The sequence below is a fragment of the Hippopotamus amphibius genome, chromosome 3 (assembly GCF_030028045.1).
Source record: "Hippopotamus amphibius kiboko isolate mHipAmp2 chromosome 3, mHipAmp2.hap2, whole genome shotgun sequence".
Lineage (NCBI taxonomy): Eukaryota > Metazoa > Chordata > Mammalia > Artiodactyla > Hippopotamidae > Hippopotamus > Hippopotamus amphibius.
In genome coordinates, this window is record NC_080188.1 from 188,311,769 (window position 1) to 188,326,267 (window position 14,499).

At 34.2% G+C, this 14,499-nt stretch overlaps 1 protein-coding gene across 2 annotated transcripts in view; it reads right to left on the bottom strand.

Moving 5' to 3' along the window:
• Window positions 1–14,499, bottom strand: part of BRINP3 (BMP/retinoic acid inducible neural specific 3) — a 431,062-nt gene that overhangs the window by 318,213 nt on the left and 98,350 nt on the right. The gene's annotated exons all lie outside the window — the stretch shown is intronic.

Sequence of the window (14,499 nt, forward strand, 5' to 3'; positions counted from 1 at the left end):
TTCCTTACCAAGAGAAGAGAGTTGATGTACTCAACAGGTAAGGCCCTATCTTCAGTTTTAAAGGATGTATCTCAATTAAGCTGAATCAGACATGGGAATTCTCTTCCTGCTTGACTGTCTTTGATCTAGAGGTAAACATGTGATAAAGTTCTGGCCAAGAATTCCTTACAGAAAGTCTCCTGGCATCTCTCCAGGAAAGACTCTCATCATTAATGGAAAAAAACAATGTTGCATGGGAAAAAGTGCCTGTTTTTACATTGCTCTGTTCTTTCTTTTTGTCTTGAACAGAGCTGTGTGAAGCCATGATTTTTGAGCAACAGCAGCCCTCCTGCATCACCAGATTGTTAGGAGGTAATTCTCCATGGTGTTTCTATTCCTATTGTGTCTGCTTTTGTTTTAGATTAGCTTTTTAAGGCTGTTTGTATGGTGTTCACCTTTAAATCTAGAAATAGTATTTCTCTTGGGAAAGAGGGCATATTTGTTTTCTGACTAGGATAATAAATATAACACCTCCCTCCAGGGCAAAGGTTGGGCAAGTTTGCTAACCATTCCCTTGAAAGACTTGGGATTTCCCACCTTGGGGTTCCTCAGTGTTCCTCCTACCTGAGTGTACGTGCTGCTCCAAAGGGGCCCTGAGGGGCTTGCAGGGTAAAGAGAACCAATAGGAACATGAAACTCATGCTTCTTACTCTGCCCTGAGTGATAAAGTCCTCTGTCTCTGACCCAGAAGTGTTCCTGTCTTTTGCCAGCATTTATGAAACTGTGGCAGGTTAACAACTTATTCTGCAAGCAGGGTAAAGTCTCAGACCCTTTACAGCTCCTCACAAAGACAAGTTTAAGTACAAAAGCCAGCTTGCTGAAAATACTAGAGCAAAAGATAGGAACTTCCTATTGAACCGATGTACCTAACCTGGAATATCTACCTCCAAACATATTAAATGATTAAAACATACACACACACACACACACACACACACACACAAATAAAATACTGCTATTCTAATATTCATCTGATGAACACATTCCATCTAAAAAATATAAAAAAATGTACAGTAGTCACTCATATACATGGTGAAAACAATGTCATCATTTGTTGATTTGAGTACCAAGAAGAATAGGTTGGAATATCTATTTGAAGACATTCTCTTTTTACTTAGCCTTCTCATACCCCCTGTAAAATCTGCTATAGTTCAGGTTCAACTGCTATAAAATCTATCATAATTTAGGTTCAATGCCACAAATCACTAGCATGGCTACTTACAATTATGTACCAAGCCAGCCCTGAGCAGTCAGTAAAATTGATTTTTAATTTTAAAAATTAAAATTTTAATTTTATAAATTCTTTGTTTTTAAACCTCAGTTAAATACCTTTGTTGTAGATGTATCTAAAGAGGTTATTTTGCCTCAGAATATCTTTGGTTCTGTAGAAGCAACCTCCTTATCTTCTTACCACGTCCTGTGACACTAGCCACACAGGACTTCGTGGAGCTTCCAAACACACCAGATGTTTGCTTACCTTTATAAATATGAAAACTCTGTTTTCTATTACTCTGATATTTTTATTCCACTTTGCTTTCCTGAAGAAGTACTCTCTAATAAACTTAATGTCTTTGTTTTCTCAAATCACTCTCAGTCAGAATTATCTGCCCCTTCTCCTAAGGTTTCCCTATGCTATTTTACACTTACCAATGTTTTTATCCTGTTGGTGTCATATTGTAACTTGTATACACGCCTCCCTCCTCCATCACATTTTGTCTTGTTTTAGGATTTTTCCTGCTTCATATATTTTTGTATTCCCATTCATTTCTTCATTAAACAAATATTTATTGAGAACCTACTCTGTGCTAGCCACTCTTCTTGGCAATGAGAATATAACTATATGAGAGTCAGGTTGGGACATTTCCTTGGTGGAACTTACATTCTAGTGAGACAGGCAAGGTAAAAACAATAAATAAATGGAGAAATACAATGGCAAAATAAGTATAGCTTGAGATTAGTGCTGTGAAGGGAAAAAAACAGCGAAATAACTGAAAAATAAAAAGTAACTGAGAAATCCAATTTGAAAAGAGCAGCCAAGACATGCTTTTCTGAGAAAGTGGCGTTTTGGTGCTCCCTTGAAAGGTGAGAATGGGAAGCCATGAGAAGAGCCAGGGAAGCATATTCTGGATGAGGTACACAAAGGGAAAGACTGAGAAAGGGGGCTTGGAGACCAAGGTAGTTAGAAGACAAGAAGGAGGTGAAGAATGACGTTAGTAAAGCCTAGAGATATGGAAAGAAGAAATGTATGGGCTGTGCAAAAGGATTTAGATTTTGTTCCAAGAGCAATAGAAAAAAAATCACTGAAGAGTCCAAGAATTGATGTGATCTAATTTGCACTCCTGAGAAGTCACTCTGGCTTCTCTGAGGTACATTTATTTTATCCCTGTTGGATGCCTGTAACAATAGTCCAGGTCAAATAATGTGATATCTTAGACTAAGGCTGAGGTATGGGATGGAGCAAAATGGATGCATTAGAGATCTGAAAGTGTTTGTTAATGGACTGAACATGGTTAATGAGGGGAAAGAGGGTATTGGGAATAATCCATAGGTTTTCAAACTGAGCAAGCAGCTGAATGATGACAAAGGAATGAAAGGAGGCAGAATTTTTGGAAGAATATCAAGAGCTCCATTTTCAACATATTAATTTTGAGACAGTCATTCAATATCTAAAAAAAGATGTCAAAAAAAGTAGATGATTATCAGAATCAGGGTGGCCTTCTGAAGAGAGATGTGAATGGGAGAGACACATTTGATGTCTACATCAGTAAATACTTGTATTAATAAACACTCTGGGTGGATAAGATTTCTTAGAAAGATATTTCTGTTTCAGAGGAAAAGATGTAACAGAACAGAGATTTGAGGCAAGAAACATTTAAATGAGGAGCATTAGACCAATTATGATCAATAAAACTTCTCCAACTGAACATGAATTAAGAAGGAAACATCAAATAACATACAAGTAAATCTGGAAGTAGGATAAGCTTTAGAGTGTGGATTCACCATTTCAGTGATACTGACAACACCTAAAGGGAGTTGTTATTTATGGTTTACCTACTTTACAGATAAAACTTATCATCATAGAAAAAAAAACAACTTGCTCAAGTTTACATAAAGTAAATAAAGTAAGCAAGGCATTAAAGTTGAGCCTCGTTTCTATCATACCAGTCTGTCTCTCATAAACAAGATTATATTTAATGTTCCTCATTATGGTATTATAAACCTATGAAGTTAGGATCGTAAATCCAGTATCCACAGTTTTTTTTAATAAATGAGAAATATGATCTTCAAAAATCTTTGATGTACTGTTCGGGGTCCCACTGATAAGTGGTAGAGTCACAGCTAGAGTTCACATGTCAAGTCCTGCCTAAATCAGGCTGCCTGTCTAGCAATGCTTGCATTGCAAAAGATTTACATTTCTTCCATTATCTGTTTTCTTAAATGTGTTATTTTAAAAAACTTTGTATATTGGTCCTACTTTCTCCTTTCGAAAACACTTTGCTTCCTTGACCTTTTCCTCCACCAAAAATGTATTGGTGATACAAACAACCTTCTCAGCATCTGTGTCAGGAAAGGCTTTCGAGGACCACAAAGCACTGGCATCACTACTTACAATTACTTGCCGAGCCAGCCCTGAGCTTCAGGAGCAGTACTCATATTATATTTATTATAGAACGTGATTCTCATTTACTATTTTAAAGGGAAATAAAGGTGAAAAAACATAAGCATGTATTTATGTCTTATTTCTAATTTTACTTCCTCTTTAAAATTTTAATTGATCACATGCATGTATACCAATGACCTTGAGTTTTCTTTCTTTTCCACCTTTCCTTTTAGCCTAAATCATATGAAAATATTCATAACCTTCTATCAGAGATTCCTTAAATATCAAATAATAATAATGTAAATGAGTGGCAATGAATAGCACATTTTTCATGAAATCCATCAGCTAATTCTCATTCATCTTCCAACCCAATTTCATTCGACACACACTGATATCTTGCAGGTCCCAGGCATATGGATCAGTACTTATTTCCAAGACTATTTCTTTTCCTTTTCATACAGATAATTTGTGGAAATTAACTTCCTCAGATTTTATGTGGCAATTTCCATGTTAGAAAGTTTTATATTAAGCTTAAATCATCTGGGTAAAGCTTATGATGTGTAAATTAGAAAGTACAAAGGCACAAATAATCAGTAGTTGCAGAAAATTATATGTACATATACAAAACACAGATACACATATTGCCTAAGACCATTTATACCTTACGGAGAATATGTGTGACAACACATTTTCTCTTTTAATATTAACTGTTTTGTTTTAAAATATAATATTTCTCTACTTCAGGAAGTCTAAAAATTGGCATTACAATGAGCCTTCCAGTTCCATTTGCCCTTTTCATTGACATAAACATAAAATCAGAAAGAAAAAAAAGTATGTACATTCTTCTAAAGTGTCTTGAGTTGTTTTTAAATTTTTCAGTCCCCTGAAATTTTCCTAATTACTTCGTACTTAGAAATCCTGTCACATCTTTCCTTGTCTACAAAACTGGGATTTACATGTTCCTTCTAATACACCATCACCAATGAAAACATTGTTTTGTGTTCCCAGTGCATTTTCAAAAACTGCTGAGAAAATTAGAAATGTGTACTCAGTGAGCCCTAACAAACTCATACTTCAGCTTAGTAGTGTAATATATCTTAAAACAAACAAACAAACAAAAAAACCCTACAAATTTCTGCAAAAGATCACACTGAGCCAGGATTTATTTACTTAAAGAAGTAAGGAGTGTAGCACTATTTTTTATTTTTTTAATCTTCCCTAGAAAAGGACAGCCTACCTCTGGCAAATGCTGAAGCCAAGCACATATTTATTCAACTTTTTGTCCTTTTGAAACATACCCTTCAAAGTTGTCCTTTATCTGACAATGCATGCCCTTCTAATGAATTTCACCAGCTTTCACATATTAAAAATGTCCCATTATATATTTCCTTTGACAAAATTAGTGGCCACTGACTTGGCCACAGCACAGTTCCAACAGGTCTGTGCAGGTTGTGAGATCCAAATGCATGTGCCTCGTTATGGACGTTGAGGTTCAAGCTGTGTCAGTGAGTCACACCAACCCAGTCCTGGCAGGGTGAATGCTGCAGCCATTCCAATTCACTGCAGTCTTGTTGACCCAGCATCATTCTGAATTTCCTCAAGTGCTTTCACCACTTGGGTTTGGCAAATTGACAACTCAGAATAGATACAGTATTGATTTGTGTCTTCTCAGTGGTGCAGGTGGAACAGGGAAATGAAAGGAGGCTCTTGAAATTAGTAGATTGGCATGCATCCATTCCTGGATGCATTTTTTCCTCTCTATTCATCTCATTTTGACCAGGAAAATATCTAACTGGGTGCTTTGTATGAGGTTATTCACAAAGTAATTCCCTGGTTTTTTAAAATATTTTTAGTGGACCATTAGATTCAGGAGAGCCTCAGTTTCTTGTTCTAGTATTAAAATAACAATAAAACCTGACTTCTGATTAATTGAAGGCATTATTTGCTACCTTAGGACTGCAATAGTACAGCATTTGTAATTATGAGTACACTCAGAAGGAAGAAAGCATCATGATTAAGTTCCGACATTATATATTCCTTGTAAAATCATAGTAATCCATGGACTATATCCCTCTTAGCAAGAACTATTGTCTAAGTTCTAATCGTTTGCCCTGACTTACTAAAAATTTCTTGAAAATAATGAACTATGTATCAATTATGTGAGATTCATATGTTAGTACTTTTAGGATATATTTTACAGTATTAGAGAGTAAATCATCTTTTTGTTAGTGAGCAAAATAAAGCATGAATAGTGAGATGAATTTAAATCATACAGCCCTGGGAATAAGTCCTAGCTCTGCCATTATACAATCTATTTAACATGGAAAAGCTACTCACAATTTCCAAACTTTATTTTTCTTGATCTCTGTACAGTGAAGATAAGAACACTGACTTCAAAGGATTGTGTGACACCTGATATTTGTGAAAAGGCATTTCTTAAATTAGTAAGTAATAAACAGATATTAACTATTATTGATTCTTACAGGTAATCACTACACTCTCCCAACTTTTATAAACTTATACAATAATACATGCTATGGATTATTAATTTATTATTAGGTGCTAGTTGTTTTAAGTACTTTATATGTATGAACTCATTCAGTCATTACAGTAAGCTCATGAGGTAGTTATAATTATCCCAATTTTACAAATGAGGAAATTGAGGCACAGAACAGCTAAGGACCATCACACATCTAGTAAATAATGGAGCTAAATTTCAAATCTCAGGTTACCTACATCGAACCTTTGTTTTAACTTAGTCATTATCCTTTAATGCTTTTCCATTATGTATTAATTTGCAAAACAAAATTACATTTCCTATAATGAAATTTTCATTTGCATTGCTTCTCTTCTATACTTTGTAAGATAAAAATAAAACAAAACCTAAGAGTGAGGCCCTCTGTTACTTAGTAACTCCAAGGCTCCAGGAAGTACTGCAATTATAATTGGACTTTCAATATAGAATCATTGTTACTATAAGGATAAAGAAATTCATTTTTTATATATCTTTATTGGAGTATAATTGCTTTACAATGTTGTGTTGGTTTCTGTTGTACAACATAGTGGATCAGCTATATATATACATGTATCCCCATATCCCCTCCCTCTTAAGCCTCCCTGTCACCCTCCCCATCCCACCCCTCTAGTTCATCACAAAGCACCAAGCTGATTCCCTGTGTTATGCAGCAGCTAATCATTTTACACTTGTCAGTATATATATGTCCATGCTACTCTCTCACTACCTCCCATCCTCCCCTTCCCACCATGTGTCCTCAAGTCTATTCTCTATACCTGCATCTTTATTCTTGCCATGTCACTAGGTTCATCAGTACCATTTTTCTAGATTCCATACATATGCGTTACCATATGGTATTTGTTTTTCTCTTTCTGACTTACTTCACTCTATATGAAAGACTCCATCCACCTCACTATAAATAACCCAATTTCGTTCCTTTTTATGGTTGAGTAATATTCCATTGTATATATGTGCCACATCTTCTTTATCCATTCATCTGTTGATGGACATTTAGGTTGCTTCCACGTCCTGGCTATTGTAAATAGTGCTTCAATGAACACTGTGGTACATGTATCTTTTTGAATTATGGTTTTCTCATGGTATATGCCCAGTAGTGGGATTACTGGGTCATATGGTAGTTCTATTTATAGTTTTTTAAGGAACCTCCATACTGTTCTCCATAGAAATTCATTTTTTAAAGTATAGTTGTAATGTTGAGAGTATACATTTCACATAGCAAATGTTTAAAATATTTGTGTACTGATAATTAAACAATGTTCAGAGGGAGGTTTATGACAGAGAAGAAAGCACAATATAATATAAATCATTAACATCTTAGGGAAACATCAATATGAATATTTCTCCTTTGCCATTTTTGATAAATATATAATCTCCAGATGATAAAATACTGTTGTATATAGCTATTCTTCCTTATGTGGGCAAAGATCATTGAGTTAAGCATAAATTTACAAGGGCATAAATTTCCTTTAGGTTAATAGTGGAATATTACTTTGTGAGCAACATTATACCTGCTCTTCCCCTTAAACTGATACATTTTGAATCAGCACTGGTTTGATGGCCTCTAACCTTCTGGTAAATTAAACTCTTAGTTCTCATATACCCAATCCTAGAATTTTCCTCATGGAAGGGCTCAGAAGTACTGGCATCCTTAACCAGTTTATGGGAATATAGGGGTCAGAGACTCAATTGAAATACATGTAGCCAATTCTGAAATAGTTACCTCATTAGTATATGAAAAGATATATCATTCCACATTACTGATGGAATACTCTTAGCCTTGAATTCCTTTTACATTGCTTTACCATAACTTTCTGTTTTCTTGAACTTTTATTTTTGAACATTTTATCAGAATAGGATTATGTAAAAGTAGCCATCAAAATTGGAAAAAAAAAAAAGACTATTGCTTTAAGTTTTATATGAAGTAGGAAGAAGAAAGCTCCATTTTTGCAAAAGGAAATGCAAGGACAAATGAATTCCATATCTGTTCTAGGAAAATCAAACATTAAGTGCCATTTCTTATTTTAAGCAATGAAAACTGAAAACTCTGATCTATATCAATGTAATTAAATGTATTTTCCCATTGTAAAGTTTTAATGGGCTCTAGTAAAATATTTCTGGAAAGAAATTTCATGTATATACCAAAATGAAGAAAACTATGTGCATTGTATTTTATGTTCCCCAAATTTTACCTTCAGGGACTTAGTCTACAGAAATAATGAGACAATTTGTACATATGTAAGTGTAAAAATAATAGCTCTTAGTTATCCAGGCACTACTCTAAGCTTTTTCTGGTACTCTCTTACTTTATCCATATCTCAGTTCTATGAAGCTGATACTGTTACTCTATTCTTTCATCAGAAGCAACATGAAGTTTAGCAGAGTCTAAATAATTCATGGAGCACCCTGGATTAAAATTTAAGCAATGTGATTCCAAATCATAATGCTTACAATTTTGTAATGGACATTTTTATCATCTTTGTTTAAATATAAAAATATTAAGAAACAAAGTTAAATGATAAGAGATTGATAAAATAATGACATCCTTTCAGTATAAGTTATGCTACTACTACAACAAATGCTGTTGTTCTATAGTCTTTTACATGGGAATGTGTTCAAGGTATGTTTTCCAGTAAAGAAAAAAAAGTCAGATTTTAAAATTGATTCATATAGCAAGAACTGTTTTCTTTTTTAAGGTCTAAATATATACATTCAAAAATGTGAAAATACACAGTTGAAAATATTTACAGTAATTGTATCAGGTGGAAAGATTCCTAATGGTTTTAGTTTTACACTGATATCCTTAGAAAGACTGATTTGTACAAATGAAAAACAGGCTATTGGATTAGTGCAGGAGCTCTGAGTTGGATGCCTGGGTGGGTATATCAACTCCATCTTTTGAGTGTTGATTACTAGCTGAAGAGTTACTCTACTAACTTCTCTAAACCTCAGCTTCCTTTTCTGCAAAATGAAGGTGTTAATAGTATCTAGCCTAGGGTTTCACTAAGGATTAAATGACTATCCAAGTAAGGAGCATACAACTCCTATTAGTCAGTAACAGCTAAGCCATTTCTTAACTATGCTGGAGGGGAAAAGTGATTTTATTATGTCTCCATGTATTCTCTAATCATGCCATAATAAAGTCTTTTTCTTTTTAAAGAAAGAATAAAGTCAGAACTTATCATTTTCATTTTACAAATGTTTTGCAAACACCAGCACCATATTCAAGAAATATCACCTCTTAGCAATGGTGTGAAGAATCAGTATTACTCTGTATCGAGGTTTCTCACAGCCACAGATCTCATCTCTTCTCATGACTGTTGTCAGTGAGTTGAATAAGGCAAATAGTGTATGGTTACCAAATTTGGATATGACATCTAGTTAAACTATAACTAGTTTATTTGATTGCTGAATCAAGAGTAAGAAGTAATTTGAAAGGCAAAATCAGCTATAACCAAATGATGACATTTAATAAGGATAAATGCAAATTTCTGGGTAGAATTTCTAGAAATCAATAGTAAAAGTTAAAGAATAGAGGAACCTTAGCTTGAAAACAGTCCATGTGCCAAAGATCTGGGGATTTTCAGTTAATCAAGGCAAATAATATGACAAGGTAGCAGAAGCTAATTTAATCCTAGGCAGCATTAATAGAGTTATAGTATACTTATCATGGGAATTGATAAGCCCACTATATTCTGCACTGTCAAAATGAATTTGGAACACTGTTTAATTCTGGATACTAAAATTTAGGAAAGGCAACGAATACGAGAGACTATCATTCTTTGTTAAAGAGGAGGACAGGTCTGTAATTTGAGATTTATGAGAATTCTTTTTATTTTATAAAGTATAGTGGATTTACAATATTATATTAGTTTCAAGTGTGCAACATATCAATTCAGTATTTGTATATATTTCTAGCAAACAAAATCCAGGACCAGACAGCTTCACAGTGGAATTCTTCCAAACATATAAAGAAGAGCTAATACACAGCCTTCTCAAACTATTCCAAAAATTGAAGAGGAGGGAACACTTCCAAATTAATTCTACAAGCCCACCATTAACTTGATACCAAAACCAAAGACACTAAAAAAAAAGAAAAAAGAAAGAAAATTACAGGCTGAATAAAGTTGCAAAAGTCCTCAAAAAATATTAACAAACTGTATGAGAATTCTGGAAGAGACTGTGCATGTTTAGAATGAACTTGAGTTGCAGGACACCATACTCTTTTTGTTATTTTTTTAAATAGTTTTTTTTTAGAGAAGCTTCAGGTTTACTGCAAAATTGAGCAGAAGGTACAGAGATTTCCCATGTGTGCCCTGCCCCCATATATGCATGGCCTCCCCCATTATCAATATCCCCCACCATGTCACACTTGTTACAATTGATAATCCTACAATGACACATTATTGTCACCCATTACTTTAGGGTCCACTCCTGGTGTTGCACATGCTTGGGTTTGGACAAATGTGTAATGACATGCATTCACAATTATAGTCACCTATAGAATAGTTTTACCTCCCAAAAAATTTTCTGTGCTCCATCTAACCATTCCACTCTCTACCCTAACCCTTGGCAATCACGGGTCATTTTTTACTGTCTCCATAGTTATGCCCTTTTGTTTGTTTTATTTTACTCACTGATTTTCTCAGTCTTGTTTGTTTGCTATCCTCATCTCACCGTCTCTATGCATTGGAGTGCTTCAAGGTTTAGTCTTGACCTCTTTTGTGCTCTGTTGACATTAACCTTTCTGATGACTTCACCTAGCTTCATGGCTTTAAAATGCCATCTTAACAATGATGACTTACAAGTTTGTATCTTCAGCTTGAATTTCTTTGCTGAACTTTATTTTGCAATACCTAACTATTTTCTGGATATCTCTACTTGGAAGTCTAATAAATCCTAAACTCAATAAATCCAAAATTAAATTCTTGATTTTTCTCCCCCCAAAAATAATTATTTTAAATTCCTCCTCTTCTAAGTAAATGACTTCATCATTGCTGTTACTTAAACAAAGTATCCAGTGTCATCCTTGACAATTCTCTCTTTCTCACTTTACCTCCAATTGTCACATCTTCTATTGTGTGCATAAACAGTTCTCACCAACTTCAAGACTATTACTTTGGTCCAAGTCACCAGCTCTCACCTGGATAAAAGCAACAGACTGGAGTCCTTGCATTGGCCTTTGCTCCACTCAAGTCAATTCTCAACACAATGGTCAGAGTAGTACTTTAAAAAAAAGTCTGCTTACACATGCATGCATGTACATTAATTATATGCACATATACATAAAATTATGTATGTAATTATTAAGAGCTGACCAACTAGTAAAAAAACCATTCCCAAAGCAACAAATGCTCCTTCATCATAAATGTGCAAATAGAGGCAAAATAAATATATCATAAATCATGTAGGAATTCCTTCTCTGAATGAGTTGCTATTAAAAATGTATAGCACATTATATTCATTTATTAAATTATTTCAGGTTATGTGGAATATATTTTAGTATCCATAGGAGGAAAAAAATCACTCAGTCTGTCAGTCAATATCATTTTCTGAGCTCCTACTATGTTCCAGACTCTATAGGGTGCTGAATTGAATCATGTCTCCTAAAAATATGTCTAAGTCTTAACATCTGGTACCCATGAATGTGACTTTATTTTGAAAAAGAGTTTTTGGAAATGAGCTCGTATTGGATTAGTATGATTCCAGTGATTGGTATCCCTATAAGAGAGAAATTTGGACACAAAGACATATACAAAGAAAATCTCACGTGATGACAAAGGCAGAGATTGGAGTAATTCATCTACAACTCAAAGCACACCAAGGATTGCAAGTGGCCACCAGAAGCTATAAGGAGGTAAGTTAAGTGTCCTCCCCTGTATCCTTTAGAGAGAGCATGGCCCTACTAACACCTTGATTTTGGACTTCTAGCATCCAGAACTGTGAGTCAATAAACTTCTATTGCTTTATGCCACCTGGTGTGTGACAATTTGTCACAATAGCCCTAGGAAACAAATACAGGTAGGAACTAGTGATAGAATAGTAAAGTCATAGTCACTATGCTTGGTGACCAGTGGGAAAAGCCATCAAAGATGAATAACCACCAGCTCGCAACTGTGTTATGAATACATACAGGATGCTATAATATTATTTACAGGACACAGTAGGAAAAATTTTGCTGAAGTGAGGCATTGGGCAAGTTCTAGCTTGTTTATTGAGCCTACTAGGGTACTGGGTACAGAAGTCAATGCTTAATGATTGCTTGAATGAAAAATAAATTACTGATTTAATGTCTGGAGTAGAAATAAGGCAAATGGAGGTCAGAATAATATCCTAGACAGAAAGAACACTGTGTAGTTGGCAAAATTTTGTTTAGCATAAAATAAAGATTAAAAAATGAACTAATATAATAAAAATGCATGTACTGAAATAAATATCTCATTCTATTTTTATTAGCTCTACATTTGGAAGAGTGGCCATGATTTGACATGATTGTATGCGATAAAATCCTCACCAAAAAAGGAAAAATGCATTTAAAACTGTGTGGTGACCACACTCTTCTATCCATTCCCTCTATTCCTCTATTTCTTCTTCCTAACAGAATCCTATTTTTGATCAACTATCTAACTTTATACTGGTTAGAAAATAAAAAAAAGACTCTTTTTCTATATCAAAGGGTAGATTTTGATAAAGTGACAACATTATATTCCTTTGCAAATAACTGGTTTAGGAACTAAGGCTTCGGCTAACCAACTGGGGGACAAAGAGTCCAAGTGACTATTATCAAAGCAGTTACACAGGACCTAATTTGGCCCAATCATATTGACATAAAGGACTCTATGTCATGAATTGAGAGAGCTAAATTCCTCTTTCTGGGAAAATAAAATCACAAGTTTAAGTCGTATCATTTGGCACATTTGATCATATCCTTTTTTTTAAGCATTAAGACCTCAATAAATGAAAATAGATATTATCAGAACTGAAATGAACCAGGTGACCATTGATTTTAGGAACATGAGAATTCTTGGCAATCTGGATATGAACCATGGTGTTACTATTTTAAGCCAAACCCTAATTGGGGTTCACATAGGAAAAAAAAAATGGAAGAAGAACTGGAAATAAAATGTGTATAAATTTCTTTCAATGAGTTTTATTGTCTCCAAGTGCAGAGAAATGTGCAGTTGTGCGTCAAGAGAGTTTTTGATGTTCTTATTATTAATTGATAGGAGCAGTAACAGCATGTTCATATGCTGATGAAAATGTTCCTGCAGAGATGAAATGAAAATTCCCAAAGCAGCTTTTGGAAGGAAGAGGATATGGATTATTCATCTCTAGAACTTCCCAGTGCCTCACCATAGTGCTTCTTAGCAGATACATAAAAAAATATATTGCATTTGTTGATATATAATTGCTAGTCTATACTCAGCATGATTAGCTTTTGAATTTGAATGATAAGGAGCACTTGTATTATGTCAACAGTGCCACGATAAAAACTTGTTGTCCTGATAGGTGTCTAGTCCTCAACTAACTATTAGAAAACAAAAATTATATTTCATAGAGAACAACAGATTTTAAAATAGCTCTTCTTAAATAGAAACTTGAAAAGATCAAATTTATAATTTTAAAACCTTACAGGTTTCTTAGGGATTGTAGGATATAGAAATGTTCTTTTCAGTCACTTCTACTCCGGGAATTAAGGTTTCCTGTGATGATTTACAGTTAGGAAGTGATTGAGTTGTAACCACACTGTAAGTTAAATTGAATCTATCTTGCCAGGTTATTAGGGTCAATGAGAGAGAACACACACGCCTGTCTTCATCACTTCTTTAAGCACTGAAGACAGTTAACTTTATTGCTTTACACTCAAAACCTGAAGGAGGATAGAAGTACTAATTAGTTTTCAGAAGCCATTCTCTTCAGTTCTGCAATATTTTACAGAGAATGGTGATGTGCGCACAACCCTAATCTTGGACGCCTTGCAATTTTACTTGGTCAGCACAGCATACACTATGAAGTTAAAAGTGGAACAAGGGATTAGATTGGTCAAACACCCTAAACTTTGTAATTAAAAAGGCTCTTCTGGAGATTAACTTCAAAGATGTTTTGGTGCCAGATGATTAATACTCCTCTTAAAATGAAGTTTAAAATTATACTATATCTGTATACTCTATTTCATAATATAAATTTGAGATTAAAGTAATAAAATCTTAATAAATCTTGCCAAACTGCACTACTACAGCCCTAATAATAGCAATAATATAGATAAATATCATAATAGCATCTAAAATGTTCAGTTCCTTTGCTATAAACCAGAAACAGTGGTAGA